At 40.6% G+C, this 24,110-nt stretch overlaps 1 long non-coding RNA gene across 2 annotated transcripts in view; it reads right to left on the bottom strand.

Moving 5' to 3' along the window:
- Window positions 1-16,670: 16,670 nt before the first annotated feature.
- The window catches only part of LOC141581980 (uncharacterized), a 1,111,619-nt gene continuing 1,104,179 nt past the window's right edge, over window positions 16,671-24,110 (bottom strand). The window contains exons 19-20 of one of the 2 annotated variants that reach the window (XR_012514811.1): window positions 20,078-20,348; window positions 16,671-16,989 (exon numbers count right to left, since the gene is read on the bottom strand). This is a non-coding gene — a long non-coding RNA (uncharacterized LOC141581980). The remainder of the gene's footprint in view (window positions 16,990-20,077; window positions 20,349-24,110) is intronic. The other variant, XR_012514812.1, reaches the window with a different exon arrangement.

Here is a 24,110-nt window from a genome sequence, read left to right on the forward strand (position 1 = left end):
ATTCTGGATATGAGTCCTTTGTCAGAAGTATATATTGTGAACATTTTCTCTCACTCTGTGAGTTAACTGTTTATTCTGCTGACTGTTATTTTTGCCATGCAAAAGCTCTTTAGTTATCTCTCAGCTATTTATTTTTGTTTATATTGCAATTGCTTTTGGGTTTTTAGTCATAAAATCTTTGCCTAAGCCAATGCCTAAAAGGGTTCTTCCAGTGTTATCTTCTGGAATTTTTATAGTTTCAGGTTTTAGGTTTAAGTCTTTAATCTGTCCTGATTTGATTTTTGTATAAGGTGAGAGATGAGGATTCAGCTTTATTCTCCTACATGTGGCTGGCCAGTTATCTCAGCACCATTTGTTGAAAAGGGTGTCCTTTCTCCACTTGATGTTTTTGCTTGCTTTACTGAAGATCAGTTGGCTGTAAGTATTTGGGTTTATTTCTGGATTTTCTATTCTGTTCCCATTGATCTATGTGCCTGTTTTTATACCAGTACCATGCTGTGTTGGTGACCATGGCCTTATAGTTTGAAATCAGGAAGTGTGAGGCCTCCAGATTTGTTCCTTTTACTTAGTCGTGCTTTGGCTATGTTGGCTCTTGTTTGTTTCCATATGAATTTTAGAACTGCTTTTCTTGAACTCCCGACCTCAGGTGATCCACCCGCCTGGGCCTCCAAAGTGCTTGGATTACAGGCATGAGCCACCACGCCCGGCCTTAGAACTATTTTTCTAACTCTGTGAAGAATGATGGTAAAATTTTGATGGGAATTGCATCGTGTTTATACATTGCATGTATTTGTACATTGCAGTATGCTCATTTTTACAATATTGATTCTACCCATCCAGGGCCATGTGATGTGTTTTCATTTCTTTGTGTCATCTATGTTTTCTTTCATCAGTGTTATGTAGTTTTCCTACTAGAGGTCTGTCCACCCTTTTGTTAGATATATTCCTAAGTATTTTTTTTTCTTTTTTTTTTTCTTTTTTGGCGGCAATGGTGAAAGGGTTTGAGTTCTTGATTTGGTTCTCCATTTTGTCACTGTTGGTGTATAGAAGAGCTGATTTGTGTACATTAATCTCGTATTGGGAAATCTGCTAAATTATTTTATCAGTTCTATGAGCTTTCTGGGGGAGTCCTTTGGGTTTTCAAGGTAGATGATCATATTGTTAGCAAACAGAGACATTTTGACTTCCTCTTTACCTGTTTGGATGCCCTTTATTTCTTTCACTTGTCTGATTGCCCTGGCTAGGATTTCCAGTACTATGTGGAAGAGGAATGGTGAGAGTGGCCGTCCGTGTCTTGTTTCCATTCTCAGGAGGAATGCTTTCAACTTTTCCCCATTCAGTATTATGTTGGCTGTGGGTATGGCATAGATGGCCTTTATTAAATTAAGGTATGTCCCTTGTGTACCGATTTTGCTGAAGGTTTTAATCAGAAAATGATGGTGGATTTTGTTAAATGCTTTTTCTGCATCTATTGAGATGATCATGTAATATTTGTCTTTAATTCTGTTAATGTGGTACAGCACATTTATTGACTTGCTTATGTTACCCCATCCCTGCATCCCTGGTATGAGTCACTTGATCATGGTAGATTATCTGTTTGATATGTTGTTTGATTTGCTTAGCAAGTATTTTATTAAGAATTTTAGCATGTATCTTTATCAAGGACATTGCTCTGTAGTTTTCTTTTTCGTTGTGGCCTTTCCTGGCTTTGGTAATAGGGTGATGCTGGCTTCATAGAATGGATAAAGGAGGGTTCCTTCTTTCTCTGTCTTGTGGAATAGTGTCAAAAGGATTGCTGCCAATTCTTCTTTGAATATCTGGTAGGATTCTGTGGTGATTCCATCTGCTTCTGAACTTTTTATTGTTGGTAATTTTTAAATTACCATTTCAGTCTTGCTACTTGTTATTAGTTTGTTTGGGGCATCTAATTCTTTCTGATTGAAGCTAAGAGGGCTGTATTTTTCCAGGAATTCATCCATCTCTTCTAGCTTTTCTAGTTTATTTCTGTCAAGGTGTTTGTAATAGCCTTGAGTGATCTTTAGTATTTCAGTGGTGTGAGTTGTGATATCTTCTGTTGTGCTTCTCAGTGAGGTTATTGGGATGTTTCTCTCTTCTCTTGGGTAATTCTGCTAATGGTCTACCAGCTTTATTTATCTTTTCAAAGAACCAGCTTTTTGTTTCATTTATCTTTTGTATTTTTGTTTGTTTGTTTCTATTACATTTAGTCTGGTGTTGGCTATTTCCTTTCTTCTGGGTTTGGGTTTGGGTTTGGTTTATGTTTTTCCTCTCATTCCTTGAGGCACGACCTTAGATTGTCTGTTTGTGCTCTTTCAGACTTTTTGACGTAGGTGTTAAGGGCTATGAAGTTTTCTCTTAGCACCTCCTTAGTTGTAGCTCAGAGGTTTTGATAGGTTGTGTAATTTAAATATGTCATTGAGATTGACAAATTTTTACATTTCTATCTCAATTTGCTTTTGGACCCAGTGCTCTTTCAGGAGCAGGTTATTTAATTTCCCTGTATTTGTGTGGTGTTGAAGGTTCCTCTTGGAATTTATTTCCAGTTTTATTCCACTGTTGGTATGATAGAGTGCTTGATATAATTTCAGTTGTCTGAAACTTCCTGAGGGTCGTTTTATGGCCTATCATATGGTCTATACTGGAGAAAGTTCCATGTATTGTTGAACAGAGAGTGTATTCTGTGGTTGTTGGATGAAGCGTTCTGTATATATCTGTTAAGTCTATTTATTCCAAGGTATAGTTTAAATCCATTGTATCTTTCTTGACTTTCTGTCTTGATGACCTGTCTAGTGCTGTCAGTGGAGTATTGAAGTCCCCCACTATTATGGTGTTGCTGTCTACCTCATTTCTTAGGTCCGTTCATAATTGTTTTATAAATTTGGGAACTCCAGTGTTAGCTGCATATGTGTTTAGGATCGTGGTATTTTCCTGTTGGACAAGGCCTTTTACCATTATGTACTATCTCTCTTTTTCTGTTTTAACTGCTGTTGCTTTAAAGTTTGTTTTGTCTGATCTAAGAACAATTATCCCTGCTCAGTTTGGTGTCCTTTTGTATGAAATGACTTTTTCCAGCCTTTTACTTTAAGTTTCTGTGAGTCCTTATGTGTTAGGCAAGACTCCTGAAGGCAGCACATGGTTGGTTGGTGAGTTCTTACCCATTTTGCAGTTCCGTATCTTTTAAGTGGAGCATTTGGGCCATTTACATTCGATGTTAGTATTGAAATGTGAGGTATCATTGCAGTCATCATGCTCTTTGTTGCCTGCATAGTCTGTGTTGTTTTGTTTTTTGCTTTTTACCTTGTATTTTTGTTTTATTGGTTTTGTGTGATTTATGCGTTAAAGAGATTCTGTTTGCGTGTGATTCCAGGATTTTGTTTCACGATTTAGAGCTCCTTTTATAGCGGTTCTTGTAGTGGTGGTTTGGTAATGGTCAATTCTGTCAGTGTGTGTTTGTCTGAAAATGACTGTATGTTTCCTTCTTAAATAATGCTTAGTTTCACTGGATGCAAAATTCTTGGCTGCTAACTGTTTTGTTTGAGGAGGCTGAAGATAGGGCACCAATCCCTTCTAGCTTGTAGGGTTTATGCAGGTAAATCTGCTTTTAATCGGGTGACTTTGGTTTTACAGGTTACCTGGTGCTTCTGTCTCACAGCTCTTAAGAGTCTTTCTTTCCTCTTAACTTTGGATAATTTGATGGCAATATGCCTAGGCAAAGACCTTTTTGTGATGAATTTCCCAGGTCTTCTTCATGCTTCTTGTATTTGCATGCCTAGGTCTCTATCTGGGCCAGGGAAGTTTTCCTCAGTTATTTCCCTAAATATGTTTTCCAAACTTTTAGAATTTTCTTCTTCCTCAGGAATACCAATTATTCTTAGGTTTAGTCATTTAACATAATCCCATAATTTGTGGAGGCTTTGTTCACAATTTCTTATTCTTTTTTCTTTGTCTTTGTTGGGTTGGGTTAATTCAAAGTCCTTATCTTTGAGCTCTGAATTTCTCTCTTCCACTTGTTCAATTCTATGGCTGAGACTTTCCAGAGCATTTTACGTTTCTAAAAGTATGAACAAAGTTTCCTGAATTTTGGATTTTTTTTTTTTTCTTGAAGCTGTCTGTTTCCTTTAATATTTCTCCATTCACTTCTAGTATCATTTTTTGGATTTTTTTTCCCACCCCCACAGGGCTTTGCCTTTCTCCCTGACCCTCCCTGAGTAGCTTAACTAACCTCCTGAATTCTTTTTCAGGGGAATCAGGGATGTCTTCTTGGGTTGAATCCATTGCTGGTGAACTAGTGTGATTTTTGTGGGGTGTTGACACGCCTTGTTTTGCCATATTACCAGGGTTGGTTTTCTGGTTCTTTCTCATTGGGCTAGGCTGTGTTAGAGGCAAGGTCTAGGGCTGAAGGCTGTTCTGATATTTTTTGTCCCATGGGGTGTTCCCGTGGTGTAGTGTTCTCCCCGTTCTCCTGTGGATGTGGCTTCCTGTGAGCTGACTGCAGTGATTGTTGTCTCTTCTGGATCCAGCCACCCAGTGAGTCTACCTGGTTCTGGGCTGGTACTGGGGATCGTTTGCACAGAGTCCTGTGATGTGAACCATCTATGGATCTCTCAGTTGTGGATACCAGTGCCTGTTCCGGAGGAGGTGGTGTAGGGTGCAGCGAACCCATGAGGGTTCTTAACTTTGTTGATTTAGAGGTCTATGTTTGTGCTGATTGGCCTCCTGCCAGGAGGTGGCACATCCCAGAAAGCATCAGCTGCAGTAGTGTGGAGAGAAACCATTGGTGGGTGGGGCCTTAGAACTCCCAAGATTATATGCCCTTTGTCTTTCCCTACCAGGGTCGGTAGGGAAGGACCGTCATGTAGGGCAGGGCCAGGTGTGTGTGAGCTCAGACTCTCCTTGGGCAGGTCTTGCTGTGGTTGCTGTGGTGGGTGGGGATGAGACTCCCAGGTCACTGGCGTTGTGTACCTAGGATTATGGCTGCCTCTGCTGGATCTTGCAGGTTGTCAGGGAAGTGGGGGAAAGCTGGCAGTCACAGGCCTCAACCAGCTCCCAGGAAACCTGAAGGGCCAGTCTCACTCCCACGATGCCCCCTGCAGCATCCCTGAGTCTGTTTCCAGGTGAACGACGAATCAGGCTCGGAAACTTGCCAGAGGGTTTCCTTCTTTCAGCTTCAGCTTCTCCACTGGGGACGTTTTCCACTTCCACAGCTGGGTCTCTCATAGTATTTGGGGTGTCTCTGTGGTCCTGAGGAAAGAGTCTGTTTCCTTCAGAGGGTCTGTCAGTCATCTCAGTATTGCTGGTTTGTTCTTGGAGTCAATCTGGAGCAAAAATTCACAGTGGAAGCCTCCACATGCTGCTCTGACTGGAGCTGCCACCTACTCCTGCCTCTCGTCTGCCTTGATCCATAAGTAGATTCCTAATTATGGAATTTGTGATTATTTTAAGTTATTTAAGGCAATTGTGTTCAGATCTTATTTTGCCACTAAAACTGCCTTGGAAATACGTTCTCTACCACTCATGCTAACAGTGGTTATAGTGACACAATGGCATAACAGTTTCTCCAAAAATAATTCAGAATTCTCGGACAGTTTTTATTTGTGTCATTCTTTGGTTTATTTGGAGATTCCATTTTCCCGTGAATTACATTTGACCTTGTACAGAAATGTAACCAAATAATTGAAAAGTAATTTTCTATTCATTATACCAGTTATTTAATCTCTTAAATGATTATATAAAATAAATTTCTTCAGAGCATAAGAAATAGTGCATATAAAAATGCCTTTAAGAACTTGAAAAAAAAATGTTTGCAAGAGGAGTTTTGGTTGTCTGCTTTAGCTTGGTTTGTTTTTACTAAGCTCATTGGTAATTTCTGTCCAACACCCAGCATGACGGAGTCTAGTTGGGTTGGACAGGGTTTGTGTACTGAGTCTGAAGGTTAAAATCAAAAATACATGTTGAATTCCATCTCAGAGGAGGTTATATGTACCACAAAGTTGTATGTTTTTCATGGCGTATAATATGCTTGTCCCAAGTGTGGGTATTCTTTCTACCAAAAGCACTACATTAAAAAGGATCATTTCTATATCCCATGCCAAACATGCCTCCCTGTGAATTTTAGATGACTCATTTCCCACAAGGGAGGTGGCTATGGAGGCCAGCTTTGTTATTTTTAGTTTCATGGGATTTTCTTCCAGGAACTGGAATGTAAAGAGTATGGCCATGATGCGAACTTAAATGACGATAAGTCCCAGGCTTGCTTTGAGGAGTTACCACTGATATGCATATGCACACACCCACGTGCAACAAAAACTTCAGAGGCCGAATGACAGCACCAGCAGCTTTATGTATGACCCTGATTGGAGGCACTGCACAGGTGTGAGAACTGGGGATATTGTTTGGATGTTTTGTCTTTTCTGACTCTCATGATGACACGTGATTCACCCAGTGTTGGAGGTGGGGTCTAGCGGGAGGTGTTTGTGTTATGGGAGCAGATCTCTCATGAATGGCTTGATGCCCTCCCCAGGGAAATGAGTGATTTATTGCTCTATTAGTTTAGCTGGTTAAGAGTCTGGGACCTCCCTCTTCTCTTGCAATGTGAAACACCGGCTTCCCCCTTTGCCTTCCACCACGAGTAAAAGCTCCCAGAGGTCTGACCACTAGTTGAGCAGGTGGTGGTGCCGTGCTTGTATTGCCCGCAGAACTGTGAGCCAAAGAAACCTCTTTTCTGAATAAGTTACCCAGTCTCAGATATTCCTTTACAGCAATGCAAAATGGACTAACACAACTGGGAAGTCCTGTCCTTGGGAAGAGCTGTCCCTAATCTTTTCGACAACAGAGACTGGTTTCCGTCTTGGGCAGCTTTATCCCAAAACCAGTTGGGATGGTTTTTGGATGAAACTGTTCCACCTCAGATCATCAGGCAATAGTTAGATTCTCATAAGGAGTGCACAAGCTAGATCCCTCACATGTGCAGTTGACGACAGAGTTTACGCTCCCGTCAGAATCTAATGCTGGCTGATGTAACAGGAGGCAGGTCTCAGGTGGTAATGCTCACTTGCCTGCCACTGACCTCCTGCTGTACAGCCCAGTTCCTAGCAGGCCACAGACCAGTCTCAGTCCACAGCCTGGGGAGTTAGGAACCCCTGCTCAGGAAGGTAAGAGCCAAAGACAATTGTAGTGCCAGCAAAGAATTCTACCAGGTGCATCAGGAGATGGCTTAACACCTTTGGAATCCAGGGTCCTCTGGTAGAAGGACATTCTACCGAACCTGCAGGCCAACGTTTCTGTGCATGTAAGGGGCTTATTTTAGGTAGCCCAGGGGTTGTGGTCCTCCACTTATGAACCCCAAATATGTCTGGGGTAACACATGGAAGGAGAGGGAAGATTGTTGGGCATGGAGAATTGCCTCTGAGATGCTACAGGAGAGGCAAGAGAGTCACCCCTGTGTAACATAAGAATTACGATAAAGAATTGAATTTTGATCTTTTTCATGGACCGGTAATTTACACGACACATACTAAGAATGTAAAATATTTGAGTAAATTAATTAGTAAATACTGTATTAACATGTAAGAGATGAGGAGACTACTAACATTAATGATAATTTCAGGCGTTAAAAAGCAAGTATGTACGTATTTTATTCTGAGGGTCTAAAAATACATTATGTCCAGCTAATAATGTAAAAAATTGTCCAGTTCTACCTAATTTTGATGGAGGACAATAATGACTTTTTTTTTTTTTTTTTTTTCCAAAATTGAGGCATTAAATGTGTTCCAGGAATACGGACTTTGTCTTAATATTTTACCAATGAAATAATCGTTTGGGCTACCTAATGAAAGACTATGATGCCTCTTTTTTTTTAGATGTTTACATAATAGAAGGGAATCTAGCTTTAAGACAGGTCAAAATTGTCCATGAATATTTTATAAGACTCCTAGAATGAGTGGAAGATTTTAACCTCTAAGGTCCTTTTGTAATTCTAAAATTCTATGATATTGAAGTGGGATTTAAAAATTGAGTGAAAAGCTGTTCTTGTACAGGGAGAGTTCAATGCTCTCCAGAGGCACATCCAGGCACAGCGCATATGATTTGGGTGGATTAAAGTTCTGTTGAATCAACCTGAAGGAAGCAACACTAGTAAGGGTTGAAGTTTTCTCAAAAGAATTCAATCGATATTGATTTAGTTCAAGCACCGTAAAGTTTAAGTTGTAAAAACTGAGTCAATTTCTATTAATTTGATGTCATAACTTTTACTGAGCATTCTAAATTTTCTATCTTTTTAAAAGAAAACCTGGGCTCTTTCCATGTCAGAAAATAGTTTAAGCAAAAAGATTAAGCTCTGAGTGTTTATATGAAAATATTCATGCACTTGTTGTCTAGCCGGCACTCAGGAAATGTTAGCTGTATTGTACTGAGAAACAAACATGTATTTGACAAGAGTTTGCTTTCCTTCAATCACTGCAGGAGTATTTGTTTTGTTTATTTCTCTACCCTGGAAACCTGGTGCTTAACAAGTATTAAACGGAAAATCGGCAATTGTGCTGTGGTAAAATAATAATAATAGAGTAAAATGCTATTCTAATCATAGTCTACTTTCCCCACCAAATTTCCCATAATAATCATACATTTCAGTAATAGCTCACTTTACTTTAGCAAATATGTTCATATTCATGACAGCATCTGGTCGCACCTATATAGGTAGACAAGTATTCTCATTCTCATCTTATCAATGGTGGAAAAACAGAGGTTCAGGGAGATTAAATAATCCCATTAGAGACTAGGATACACATCCCTACTTCAAGATTCCCTGTTGAGGACATTTCTAATAAACATAAGGGTTTATGCCAGCTTCAGAGTACAGATCAAGAGAAGAGAAAGGCTGAACGATTTCTTCTCAATTTGATGACGTTTTGCTTGCTTTTGCTTTGACTTTGTGTCTTCTACAAACCTGCAGTGTAATCTCTTATTTCTTCAGTACCTACTTGCAATCATTGTTACATTTTTATGTTATTTGTGGATAAAAATGGTAAGAACTATTTCTTTCACTCCAGTAAGACTATCCAACTTTCTAAATGTAAGATTTTTCCAAAGACACTTGTTCATGATGAATCTAGGGCAGGGGGAGGAGAGTCAAGAAAGCGATTGTTCCTATAGTAGTAAAATGTTCCAACGAATGGAAACACATCGTTGTCTACATGGTTTTTGAAATTTCCTTTAAGAAGCTTGCTTCAGTGGTTAGCTGTGCAGTGAAAAATTCTTCCCCACGTATAAACAAATTTTCTCTGGGTCTGTGTGAAGCCTATTACATCACATATTTCTGGTCTGTATGGAAATGAAGGACATCTGCTTCTTTGCTTCTTGAGTAGTACTTAGAACATTAAAAAATTGCATTCTCCTCACTCGTCTTTCCTCCGACCTCTTCCGAAGAATTGCACTTAAACTTGCATATACTAGTAATTACCTAGGCCACTGAAATTAAAGACATTAGGAAGATTAACCTCTTCTCTTGCTTTTGTAGTAATTGTTTTAAGTACTTTGTTTTTTCTTTAGGAAGAATTTTTTTAGGTCTAAAATAGCAAGTATATGACCATTTATTAACCACTTATTCAACCAGGTGATTTGGAACAAAGAGAACAATGGACACCATTCTTCCTCCAGAATAGTTTATGATCTAATTTGGCAGGGCACAATAAACAAGTGTGGTACAGTGAGAGAGTCATTTCATGGTAACACATATTTGTGTGAGAACGTGGCAGGTCCGGGACTGTTTCTTGATCTTATCTAAGTGAGACCTCTCTCAATTCTGCAAGAATAGTATTGTTATCTAGGGAACACTGTAAGGAAAAGGTGTATCTAGGGAGGGATTTTAACGGAGGCATATGATTTAGAAATTAGAGGATTTTTCCATGAACATCAAAAGGTGTCACCAAAGGCAAAGATGTATGAATGAGCAAGCTGTATTCAGAGTATAGGGAAGTGGGCCACATAAGCTGGAGTCGAAGGTCCAATTTGAGAACAAGATGAACTCAGCTAGCTTATGTTAGATTATAGGGGGCCTTTGAGATTCCTTTGCCCCTGTGGTACTGTCCTATTGCTAAATGCACAATAATTTTCAGATTTTAATGTTCCCTGTAACTCACTTTTTTTTACCTTATTTTTCAGATATTTATCGATCAATAGCATGTCTGAATTATGTGCCAAATCAGTGTTTGGTTTCTATCTTTTCTATAAAAAATGTGTTTTACCTTTGAAAACAAGTCTTTTTTGCTCTGCATTGATCCCTATTTTATTTATTTATTTATTTTATTGTACTTTAAGTTCTGGGATACACATGCAGATCTTGCAGGATTGTTGTAAAGGTGCACACGTGCCATGGTGGTTTGCTGCCCTATCCCCCCATCACCCACATCAGGCATTTCTCCCAATGTTATGCCTACCCAGCCTCCCCACTCCCTGCTGTCCCTCCCCTAACTCTGCACCCCCCAACAGAACCCAGTGTGTGATGTTCCCCTCCTGTGCCCATGTGTGCTTATTGTTCATCACCCACCTGTGAGCGAGAACATGGGATGTTTGGTTTTCTGTTCTTGTGTCAGTTTGCTGAGAATGATGGTTTCCAGATTCATCCATGAACATATGTGTGCATGGGTATTTATAATAGAATGATTTATAATCCTTTGGGCGTATACTCAATAATGGGATTGCTGGGTCAAAATGAATTTCGATTTCTAGATCCTTTAGGAATCACCATACTGTTTTCCACAATGGTTGAACGAATTTACACTCCCACCAACAGTGTAAAAGTGTTCCTATTTCTCCACATCCTCTCCAGGATCTGTTGTCTCCAGATTTTTTAATGATCACCATTCTAACTGGCCTGAAATGGTATCTCAGTGTAGTTTTGATTTGCATTTCTCTAATGACCAGAGATGATGAGCATTTTTTCATGTATTTGTTAGTCTCATCTATGTCTTCTTTTGAAAGGTGTCTGTTTATATCCTTTGTCCACTTTTGAATAGGTTCATTTTTTCTTGTAAACCTGTTTTAGTTCTTTGTAGATTCTGGATAGCAGTCCTTTGTCAGATGGGTAGGTTGCAAAATTCCTTTCCCATTCTGTTGGTTGCCAGTTCACCCTAGTGATTGTTTCTTTTGCTATGCAGAAACTCTTAATTAGATCCCATTTGTCTATTTTGGCTTTTGTTGCCAGTACTTCTGGTGTCTTATTCATGAAGTCCTTGCCTGTGCCTATGTCCTGAATGGCTTTGCTTAGGCTTTCTTCTAGGGTTTTTATGGTGTTAGGTCTTATGTTTAAATCTTTAATCTAACTGGAGTTAATTTTTGTATTAGGTGTAAGGAAGGGGTCCAGTTTCAGTTTTCTGCACATGGCTAGCCAGTTTTCCCAACACCATTCATTAAACATAGAATCCTTTCCCCATTGCTTGTTTTTGTTAAGTTTGTCAAAGATTAGATGGTTGTAGATGTGTGGCATTACTTCTGAGGTCTTGGTTCTGTTCCATTGCTCTATATCTCATTTTTGGTACCAGTACCATGCTGTTTTGATTACTGTAGCTTTGAGAATGGTTTGAAGTCAGGTAGCGTGATGCTTCCAGCTTTGTTTATTTTGCTTATGATTGTCGTTTTATGGGCTCTTTTTTTTGGTTATATATGAAGTTTAAAGTGGTTTTTTTTTTTTTTTTTTTTTTTTTTTTTTTTTCTAGTTCTGTGAAGAAGGTCAGTGGTAGATTGATGGGGATAGCACTGAATCTATAAATTACTTTGGAATGTAGGGCCATTTTAACGATACCGATTTTTCCTGACCATAAGCATGGAATGTTTTTCCATCTGTTTGTGTCCTCCCTTATTTCCTTGAGTAGTGGTTTGTAATCCTCCTTGAAGAGGTCCTTCACAGCCTTTGCTAGTTGTATTCCTAGGCATTTTATTTTCTTTGTGGCAATCGTAAATGGGAATTTACTCATTATTTGGCTCTCTGTCTTTTACTGGTGTATAGGAATGCTTGTGATTTTTGCACATCAATTTTGTATTGTGAGACTTTGCTGAAGTTGCTTAGCAGCTTAAGGAGATTTTGGGCCGAGACAATGGGATCTTCTAAATATACAATCATGTCATCTGCAAATAGAGACAATTTAACTTCTTTTTTTCCTAATCGAATACCCTTTATGTCGTTTTCTTGCCTGATTGCTCTAGCTAGAACTTCCAATACTATGTTGAATAGAAAGGGTGAGATAGAGCACCTTTGTCTAGTGCCAGTTTTCAAAGGGAATGCTTCCAGTTTTTGCTCATTAAGTTAGATGTTGGCTGTGGGTTTGTCATAAATAGCTTTTTTTTATTTTGAAATGTGTTCCATTGATACTAGTTTATTGAGAGATTTTTTTTTTTTTTTTTTTTTTTTTTTTTTTTTTTTTTTTTTTTTTTTTTTTTTTTAGCATAAAGGGCTGTAGAAGTTTGTTGAAGGCCTTCTCTGCATCCTTTGAGATGATGTGTTTTTTTTTCTTTGTTTATGTGATGGATTACATTTATAGATTTACGTATGCTGAACCAGGCTTGCATCCCCGCGGTGAAGCCTACTTGATTGTGATGGATAAGCTTCTTGATGTGCTGTTGGATTCAGTTTGCCAGTATTTTATTGAAGATTTTTGCATCAATGTTCATCATGGATATTGGCCTGAATTTTTTTCTTTTAGTTGTATGTCTGCCAGGTTTTGTCTGAGGATGATGATGGTCTCGTAAAATATGTTAGGGAGTATTCCTTCTTTTTGTATTGTTTCGAAGCGTTTTAGAAGGAGTTATATGAACTCCTCTTTGTACATCTGGTAGAATTCTGCTGTAAATCCATCTGGGCCTGGACTTTCTTGGTTGGTAGGCTATTAATTACTGCCTCAACTTCAGTCCTTATTGTTGGTCTATTAAGGGATTAACTCCTTCTTGATTTAGTCTTGGGAGGGTGTAAGTGTCCAGGAGTTTATCCATTTCTTCCAGATTTACTGGTTTATATGCATAGAGTTGTTTGTAGTAATCTCTGATGGTAGTTTGTATTTCTTTGGAATTGGTGGTGATACCCTTTTTATCATTTTGTATTGCATCCATTTGAGTCTTCTCTCTTTTCTATGTCATTAGTATGGCTATCTTGTCTATTTTGTTGATCTTTTAAAAAAACCAGCTGCTTGATTTACCGATTTCTTGAAGAGTTTTTCTTTGTCTCTATCTCCACTTCTGCTCTGATCTTAGTTACTTCTTGTCTTCTGCTAGGTTTTGAATTTTTTTGATCTTGCTCCTCTAGCTCTTTCCATTTTGATGATAGGGTGACGATTTTAGATCTTTCCTCACTTCCAATGTGGGCATTTATTGCTATAATTTTTCTTGTAGTCACTGCTTTAAATGTGTCTCAGAAATTTTGGTATGTCGTGTCTTCGTTCTCATTGGTTTCGAAGAACATCTTTATTTCCGCCTTCATTTCATTGTTTATCCTGTTGCTGTTCTGGAGCAAATTGTGCCGGTTCCATGTACTTGTGTGGTTTTGAGTGACTTTCTTAATCCTGAGTTCTAATTTGATTTCACAGTGTTCTGAGAGATTGTTAGGATTTTCGTTCTTTTGCATTTGCTGAGGAGCAACTTACTTCCAATTATGTGGTCAGTTTTAGACTAGGTATCATGCAGTGCTGAGAGGAATATATATTCTGTGGATTTGGGGTGGAGATTTCTGTAGATGTCTGTTAGGTCCACTTGGTCCAGATCTGCGTTCAAGTCCCAGATATCCTTGTTGATTTTCTGTCTTGTTGATCTGTCAAATAGTGACAGTGGAATGTTAGTCTCCCACTATTAGTGTTTGAGAGTCTAAGTCTCTTTGTGGGTCGTTAAAAACACCACATGTTCTCACGCATAGGCTGGTGTTGAACAGTGAGAACACATGGACACAGGGAGGGGAGCACTACGCACTGGGGTCTGTCGGGGAGAAACAGGGGAGGGACAGCAGGGGGTGGGTAGTTGGGGAGAGATAGCATGGGGAGAAATGCCAGATACAGGTGAAGGGGAGGAAGGCAGCAAATCACACTGCCATGTTGTACCTATGCAACAATCTTGCATGTTCTTCACATGTACCCCAAAACCTAAAATGCAATTTAAAAAAAGGGAGTATTCCTTTTGTATCTTCCCACCTCCCACCTCCCCACCCCCCATCCCTCCCCCATTTCCCCCCAACGGACCCCAGTGTGTAGTGCTACCCTCCCTGTGTCCATGTGTTCTCATTGTTCATCACCCGCCTGTGAGTGAGAATATATGGTGTTTGATTTTCTGCTCTTGTATCACTTTGCTGAGAATAATGGTTTCCTGGTTCATCCATGTCCCTACAAAGGACGTGAACTCATCGTTTTTGATGGCTGCGTAATATTCCATGGTGTATATGTACCACATTTTCCCTATCCAGTCTAACATCATTGGGCATTTGGGTTGGTTCCAGGTCTTTGCTATTGTAAACAGTGCTGCAATGAACATTCGTGTGCACGTGTCCTTGTAGTAGAATGATTTATAATCCTTTGGATATATACCCAGTAATGGGATTGCTGGGTCAAATGGGATTTCTATTTTTAGGTCCTTGAGGAATCACCACACTGTCTTCCACAGTGGTTGAATTAATTTACATTCCCACCAACAGTGTAAAAGTGTTCCTATTTCTCCACATCCTCTCCAGCATCTGTTGTTTCCAGATTTTTTAATGATCGCCATTCTAACTGGTGTGAGATGGTATCTCAATGTGGTTTTGATTTGCATTTCTCTGATGACCAGTGATGATGAGCATTTTTTCTTATGTTTGTTGGCCTCCTGTATGTCTTCTTTTGTAAAGTATCTGTTCATATCCTTTGCCCATTTTTGAATGGGCTTGTTTGTTTTTTTCTTGTAGATCTGCTTTAGTTCTTTGTAAATTCTGGATATCAGCCCCTTGTCAGAGGGGTAGACTGCAAAAACTTTTTCCCATGCTGTTGGTTGCCGATTCACTCTACTGACTGTTTCTTCTGCCGTGCAGAAGCTGTGGAGTTTGATTAGGTCCCATTTGTCTATTTTGGCTTTTGTTGCCATTGCTTTTGGCGTTTTGGTCATGAAGTCCTTGCCTACACCTATGTCCTGAATGGTTTTGCCTAGATATTCTTCTAGGGTTTTTATGGTGTTAGGTCTGATGTTTAAGTCTTTAATCCATCTGGAGTTAATGTTTGTGTAAGGTGTCAGGAAGGGGTCCTGTTTCTGCTTTCTGCACATGGCTAGCCAGTTTTCCCAACACCATTTATTAAACAGGGAGTCCTTTCCCCATTGCTTGTTTTTGTCAGGTTTGTCGAAGATCAGATGGTTGTGGGTATGTTGTATTTCCTCTGAGGCCTCTGTTCTGTTCCATTGGTCTATATCTCTGTTTTTGTACCAGTACCATGCTGTTTTGATTACTGTAACGTTGTAGTATAGTTTGAAGTCCGGTAGTGTGGTGCCTCCTGCTTTGTTCTTTTTTCTTAGAATTGACTTGGCTATGCGGGCTCTCTTTTGGTTCCATATGAAGTTTAAGGTGTTTTTTTCCAGTTCTGTGAAGAAGGTCATTGGTAGCTTGGTGGGAATAACGTTGAATCTGTAAATTACTTTGGGCAGTATGGCCATTTTCACGATGTTGATTCTTCCTAACCATGAACATGGAATGTTTCTCCATCTTCTTGTATCCTCTCTTATTTCGTTGAGCAATGGCTTGTAGTTCTCCTTGAAGAGGTCCTTTACGTTCCTTGTTAGTTGTATTCCTAGGTATTTTATTCTCTTTGTAGCAATTGTGAATGGCAGTTCGTTCTTGATTTGGCTCTCTTGAAGTCTGTTACTGGTGTATAGGAATGCTTGTGATTTTTGCACGTTGATTTTGTATCCTGAGACTTTGCTGAAGTTGTTTATCAGTTTCAGGAGATTTTGGGCTGAGATGATGGGGTCTTCCAGATATACAATCATGTCATCTGCAAATAGAGACAATTTGATTTCCTCCTTTCCAATTTGGATACCCTTTATTTCTTTTTCTTGCCTGATTGCTCTGGCTAGAACTTCCAGTACTATATTGAATAGGAGTGGTGAGAGAGGGCATCCTTGTCTAGTGCCAGATTTCAAAGGGAATGCTTCCAGTTTTTTCCCATTCAGTATGATACTGGCTGTTGGTTTGTCGTAAATAGCTTTTATTGTTTTGAGATACATTCTGTCAATACCTAGTTTATTGAGGGTTTTTAGCATAAAGGGTTGTTGAATTTTGTCAAAAGCCTTCTCTGCATCAATCGAGATAATCATGTGGTTTTTGTCTTTTGTTCTGTTTATGTGGTGAATTACGTTTATGGACTTGCGTATGTTGAACCAGCCTTGCATCCCCGGGATGAATCCTACTTGATCATGGTGGATGAGCTTTTTTGATATGCTGTTGCAATCGGTTTGCCAGTATTTTATTGAAGATTTTTGCATCTATGTTCATCATGGATATTGGCCTGAAATTTTCTTTTCTTGTTGCGTCTCTGCCAGGATGATTTTTGTCTCGTAAAATGATTTGGGAAGGATTCCCTCTTTTTGGATTGTCTGGAATAGTTTCAGAAGGAATGGTATCAGCTCCTCTTTGTATGTCTGGTAGAATTCAGCTGTGAACCTATCTGGACCTGGGCTTTTTTTGGGTGGTAGTCTCTTTATTGCTGCCTCGACTTCAGACCATGTTATTGGTCTATTCAGGGTTTTGACTTCTTCCAGGTTTAGGCTTGGGAGGATGCAGGTGGCTGAATGATCACAGGCCCATTGCCCATTCCCCTGAGGCTTCTGGCCCAGTTTGTCCTTATTCTCCCCTGCTTTGTTTCTCACCTGTTCTAGCGCTGACTTGTCCTTTACAGGTTCTTCTCTTTTCCAAAACCTGCTGACTTTCTTCCATCTGTTCCCTCAGTTCTCAGCTTCCCAGGTGTGAACTCAGCTCAGGCTCTGAAGGAGAAACACAGGGGCCAGAGTCAGGAGTCAGACCCAGAGAGGTCAGAGGCAGGTTAGAGGTCCAGGCAGTGTTAAAGACCATCTCAGTCCCTCAAGGTCTCAGAGAAAACTAAGCAGGAAGGGACCTCAGAGAGGTACAATTAGCACCTACTTTACTGATGAGAAAACTCAAGTCCAGAAAGACTAAGACTCTCCCAGGTTCCCTCATCACCCAGTGGCAGCAGATATACCACGAAAGCCTTGGCCTCACCCTCCCTGTGCAAAGCAGGTAACTCATCCTCCAGAAACTCGCTGCTGCCTTTCAGAAAACTTTAGATCAAATACAGCAATTTCACCTTGCAAACAGAGTAAAAGGGTCTTTCCTTGGACAATTCTTTATCATGGTTCTGTAGGCCTATTACTTACTCCCAGTCCGTTGTCATTCACTGGCTAGCAGTTTGGGGCAGGGAGCATGTGAGGATTAAACAGTGGTTAACACAACCCTGCTTTCCCAGTCTGGGCGTTCAGCTACTCCATGCTTCCTCAGGGAGTTTCCTCTGCTGTAACTGCTGGAGAGTCCAGGCCCTCATGTGGGTCATTTCTCCATGAAGATCCCTGGTATTTTCTTCCTCTCCTGGAGATAGAGAGGGCAGAGAATGGCTCTGGGACTCCATAGTCTTAGGTTTTCTCCTAAGCCAGCCAGGGCAGCTGAAAGCAATCATGACTGAGCGAGGTTAGGACAGTGAAGATGATCTCAGAGGAGCACGGGCTCACAAGGACAGCCCCTCGTGGAGACAGTCAGGACCGTGACACGGGCACTATCTGACCAATTCTGCTGGGGGCGATGGACCAAGGATTAAGCAGAGGATGCTGCCATGAGGAGAAAGGGGAAGAACCAAAGGAGTAGGGGGAAATAAGATAGACAATAATGGTTTCAAGAAATGCAGAGCAAAGATCCCAGAAGCAAAGTCCCACAGGATGGAGGGTCAGTCTCAGGCTGTGGATCCTACTTAAGTACCTCCTGCTGGATTTTGCCCAGCTCCATTTCCAAACTATTTTGGATTGGTGACTTTTTTCTCCCTTCCATGTTCCTTCTTTTTGAACTAGAATCACTGTAATTGTTATTCTGTGCCTGTCCCGCCATTCCACATTAGGAGCAGATAAGCAGTTTGTTCAGTTTCACAGGTAGACAGAGGTAAGGCAATTATGTCAATAATCTGTACTTAATGGACACCCTCAGAAGCCTCATTGACACCTGGTGTGGATGTTTTAGATAAGATTTTAAACTTTGGATCTGATGTGGCCTATGTGACATTTTTCATGTTGAACTAATGCTTTAATGACATGAAATTTGGAAACTTTAGAGGAGAGGATGAATGTATTTTGCAGATGGGGGAATGTGAGTGTCCAACTGTGGTAGATGGAATTTCTGACATGGTCCCCAAACATGCCATACCCTTGTCTCTGAAGCCTGTTAAGGTGATGAGACACCACTCCTGTGATTATGTTTTTATGTGACAGTTACATGACCTGAAGATGATGAGGTTACCTGCATGAAGTGGATTGAATCACATCACTCCATACATGACAGAGCTTTCTGTGGCTGGTTGGAGAAGATGAAGTCAGAGAAGGAAGGAGCTTGAGAAGGACTCCATGAGTTGTGATTGGTTGAAAGATAGAAAAGACAGGTAAAGAGGAAAGCAGGTGGCATCTGAAGTCAAAGTATCTCCTGGCTGACAGCCAGCACAGAAAAAGGGCCCTCAGTCCCCCACAAACAAGAATAGAAACATTTTCCAATATCTGCAGTGAACTTGGAATAAAAGCTTGAGCTCTAGAGAAAAAGCATAGCTAGCCCATTTCTGGATTTTAGCCTCACATGACCCTGATCAGAAAACCCAGGAAGGAAGGAAAAGAAGGAAAGAAGGGAGGGATAGGGGAACAGATAAACTTACATGAAGATGAGGAGATCCAAGGAAACTTACACCACCGATATGTTCAATTAACAGGAACACGCTAACTAGTTATTAGAGAGACACACTACTATAAATCCATATACTGTTTCCATGGCAGACAATCATTCTTGCTTCTCTGAAACACTTTCTGTCTCCGCCTTGCTGTTGTTAGAGACACTGAGTCTTCCCTTTGGACAAGTTCTGGCACCCACAGGAATGAGATGAGACAGTGAACCCCAGAACACCAGGCCACAATGTTCCCTGCTGCTCCTTGTCCACTCCAGAAGCTGCCCAGCTGCAGGGGAATGTGAGCCTCAGCTCCTGGGTCTGACATCATCCCTTTGCCTTTCTCACTGGGCTTCTCTCCTTGCACTGGCTCCCACTCCCCCAGGAACTGGCAGGTGACCACGTGAAAAGAACACAAACAGGCCACGCCCCTTTCTTTCTCCTCTCAATGCCTGCAGTGGTGGGTTCCATGGGGTAGTGATCTGACATTGACTCATTATGGTGCCCCTAGCCCAGAGCAGGGCCTGGCACCTAATAGCCACCATGTGAATGCTCAGTGAAAGAAGGTGACCACCACAAGTTCATGAGGAACCAAGAATTCTACTGTGGCCCATCAATTTTAAGTCCTACACAATTCTAGAATGGGAAATGTGAAAGGCCTTCAAAAGTGGCCACTCTCTGAAACCATTATACTGGCAGCTGAGCCCTGTTTCCCCATCCTGGACACATCTAGAGGGCACCACCTAAATCCAGACACATCTCCCCACACAGGACAGTTCAGGAGCCTTAGCCTGGGAAATGTGGTGGACAGGGAGGGGGGAATCACGAAAGTTGAAGAGGTGAAAGCAGGTGAAAGGGAACAGCAAGGTGGAAACAGAGAGAGATGGGGATGGAGACTGGGGGATGAGAGGGGAAGAGAGAGGAGAGGGACGCAGATCCAGCCACTGAGGAAAAGGCCTGAAGAGAACACTGTCCTCTCCTGAAGTCAAATAACTTCCACCTGACCACGCACTGCAGCTCGTGGGTGGCACATGCGGGCCATGCTGCAATGTTTAGGGCCTATGGAATCTTCCCTTCTCATCTGAATCGTAATGGAGAGAGGACTCTCTGACCCCATCCAGCTGGCAGTGCCTCGTGATTTTTACCTGTTAGATCTGGCAGCTCTTCATGTCAGCCCACACCGCATGAGGCTGCTCTTGATGAACCGAATGGGGAAGATTCTACATCAGTGCCTCGGAGAGTCCACTGGAAGCCCTGGACAGCAGGAGTCAGTGGTGCCCCAGCATGGAGGCCGAGAGCACACAGCAGTGAAGCTCCAGACACCCTCAGGAGGACAGTAAAGGACAATGTGCTGGTGAGAGCCTGGGTCAGCAGGAACCTCCGCCTGGGTCTGAACATGATTGGCCTTCATACGAGCTATGACATAAAAGAGAGAAAGCAAGGTTAACATTAAGATTTGGGGCTTGGGGAACTTGAAGGATGGAACTGCCATTTGTTGAGACTGGGAAGACTGAGAAAGGAGCAGATTGAAAGGCGGTGAGGAACTAGAATTGGCTGGGTTTTTGTCATATGCAATCAACAGTCCTGACCAGCCTGGGCAACATAGTAAGACCCTGTCTCTGAAAATAAAAAGTTAGCCAAGCATGGTGGTGCACACGTGCAATCTCAGCTACTCGGGAGGCTGAAGCAGGGAGATTCCTGAGTAGCCAGAGAAGTTTTCACAAAATAAGTAATATTTGGGGCAGATCTTAGTGAACAGGAATTCCATTCTTTCCGTTAGGAAATTAAGAGAGTGTGGGTGTGGTTAGCTAATGATGATTGAACTATCTTTGGAATCTCATCCACTGGTCTATCTGGTCTATTTATATATGTATATTCTATCTGCAGTCTCACTGAGCTTTGCTAGTTTATGTTGCAGTAACAAAAGCCCCAAAATCTTAGCAGCTACACATACAAAGGTCTATTTTCATTGACATTTCCTTTTATGGCAGGTTAACTGTGACTCTATTCTATACAAGCTATTTTATTTGTTAGACAGTGAAAGCTGTGATACTTAGAGAATTGTTGAATGTGGTTCATTCATTCATTTAACAACTATTTATTGAATATCTGTTTCATACCAGGCAAGGTCAGGCACTGAGAATACAGTAGTAAATAAGAAACAAGATCTCTAATTTCCACAAGCTTATTTTGAAAATGAGATTAAACACTTACAAAATAATCATAACAATATTACATTCATAAATAATAAATATTTTAAATTAGAAAAATATAAAATTATTAAAACTAAAATGGCCAGGAGTGATGGCTCACACCTGTAATACCAACACTTTGGGATGCCAAGGTGGGAGGATCATTTGAGCCCAGGAGTTTGAAAACAGTCTGGGCACCATAGGAAGACCCTGTATACAAAAAATAAAAACTGAGCCTGGCATGGTGGTGCATGCCAGCAGCTACTAAGAAGGCTGAGGTAGGAGGACTGCTAGAGCCTGAGAGGTCAAAACGGCAATGAGCCATGATCATACCACTGCACCACTGCACTCCAGCATGGGTGACAGAGCGAAACCTTGTCTCAAGAAAGCAAAGAGAAGAAGATATGTTCAAACTATATGCAGGAGAAAAAAGAAGGAAGAAAGAAGAAAAGAGGAAGGGGAAGTGGAAGGGGAAGGGGAAGGGGAAGGGGAAGAAGAAGAAGAAGAAGAAGAAACAATTTCATTGATGTAGTCCTGAAACTATTATGTAGAATACTATTGTCTATATTACATCACGTCAGTCCTTTAATGGCTTAACAATTAGATATGATCCATAAAATTTTCCTGGTAATTAGGTATACTTAAGAACAATTAAGTATAGAGTTACTGCCTTGACAGGAAGATGGTAAAATTTTTTAAAAGACAAATAAATAAATAAAATAATAAAACCTGTAGCTCTGTGAGTCTCAAATAATATCTAATTGAAGTCAGTGAACATCTAGCAATCATTCTGAACACATAATTCTCTTAATACATGTTGCCTAAACTCCCAACAGATCTGACTTACCAACACCTGTATGTAGCCAAAAACTGACAATCATTTATAAATTATCACCTATGACTCCATCTTCTCTACCCACTTAAAAACATTTTACATCTTTATTTATGATTTTTTGTAGCGATGGGATCTCACTATGTTGCTCAGGTTGGTCCAGAAACAGACCCACACTGATTTCATAAATCAGATGATCATACAGCCACCTGATTTATGAAAAAAAGTGCCACACAGTCCAGAAGGACAAGGATGTTCCGGTCAATATATGGTGCTACATTAAACAGTCACATCCATGTATTTTTAGTAGAGATGGCTATTTTTTAGTAGAGTAAAAAGTGAATCATGGCTGGGTGGGGTGGCTCACACCTGTAATCCCAGCACTGTGGGAGGCTGAAGTGGGCAGACTACTTGAGCCCAAGAGTTTGAGACTAACCTGGGAAAATGTTCAATTCCCATCTCTACAAAAAAAAAAAAAAAAAAAAAAAAAAAATTAGCCAGGCATGGTAGCACATGCCTATGGTCTCAGGTACTCAAGAGGCTAAGGTGGGAGGATCCCTTGATCCAGGAGATGAAAGTTGCAGTGAGCTGAGATTATGCCACCACACTCTAGCCTGGGAAATAGAGTGAAAGTCTGTCTGAAAAAAAAAAAAAAAAAAAAAAGCATAAACTAAAATAAAATTGCTATGAGGTTAACACAGAAAAAAATGTGTTCATATTCTTAGGTTAGGCATTGATTAACAGGACACAAAAAGCAGTCACCATAAAGGAAAAGATTGATCAAGTATAATTTCATTAAAATTAAGAAACTCAGGCTGGGTACACTGGCTCATGCCTGTAATCCCTACACTTTGGGAGGCCAAGGCAGGTGTATCACTTGATCCCAGGAATTCCAGACCAGCCTATGTAACATGTTAAAACCCCATCCCTACTAAAAATACAAAAAGAGCTGAGCATAATGGTGCTCCCCTGCAGATCCCAGCTACTTGGGGGCTCAGGCAGGAGGATCACCAGAGCCTTGGGAGGTCGAGATTGCAATGAGCTGTAATTGTGCCATTGCACTCCAGCCTGGACAACAGAGTGAGATCCTGTCTAAAAAAGAAAAAAAAAAAAATAGAGAATCTCCATTCATTTATAAACACCATTAAAAGAGTGAAAAGGCAAGCTACAGTTTGAAAAAAGAGAAATGCAATATGTATATATCCTAGAAAGGACACATAACCAGAATAAAGTGTTACAAATCAACAGAAAAACAAGCATATCCTGAAAACAGGATACAGAGATTTAACAGGCACTTCACAAAAGAGGACATATAAATGGTACTAAAAAATACTCAACCTCAATACCAGGAAAAGGCAAAATGAAACCACACTGATACATTACTGCACCTCTACTCCAATGGCAAAATAACTTTGAACTGACAAGCATCAGCAAGGATGTGGGATAAGCAGAATATTCCCTGATAAGTTTTACAACCACTTTGGGAAAATGTTCAACAATATCTGATACCTCTAAACCCAACAATGTGACTCTTACATATATACCCCAATCTAGCAATGTTCTATTTCTTCATCTGTGGTGAATTTTACTTAGTATAAATTTATTACCTGTACTTTTTTTTTTTTTTTTTTAGGTTCTCCCTCTGCCATCCAGGCCTGCGTGCACTGGCAAGATCACTGCTCACTGTAATCTCAGCCTCCCAGGCTCTGATAGATCCTCCCATCTCAGCCTCCCAGGTAGCTACGGACACACCACCACAGACAGCTAATTTTTGTATTTTCAGTAGAGATGGGGTTTTGCCATGTTGCCCAGGCCGGTCTGGAACTCCTGGGCTCCAGTGGTCTGCCCAGCTTGGCCTTCCAAAGCGCTGGGATTACACGTGTGATCCACTGTCCCCCGACCACCTGCACATTTCAAATTGTCAACTTCTTCCACAGACTTCTGTAACTTTTCAAAGACTTCTTTGACACAAAGTTCTCAGAAATCTTAAAGCTAGCATTTTAGAATAGAAAACCGAGCTGCTGGTTCACAGGTGAAATTTTACCAATAAAATTTAACAACAAAAGAAAGCTACTAACGCGTATCAGCTCAGAACAAAGCTTTGAAACGACCAGCAGATCACTTTAACGTCCTCGAGCACTGGGAGTCATTCCT

This window comes from Saimiri boliviensis, chromosome 18 (assembly GCF_048565385.1).
Source record: "Saimiri boliviensis isolate mSaiBol1 chromosome 18, mSaiBol1.pri, whole genome shotgun sequence".
NCBI classification, from domain to species: domain Eukaryota; kingdom Metazoa; phylum Chordata; class Mammalia; order Primates; family Cebidae; genus Saimiri; species Saimiri boliviensis.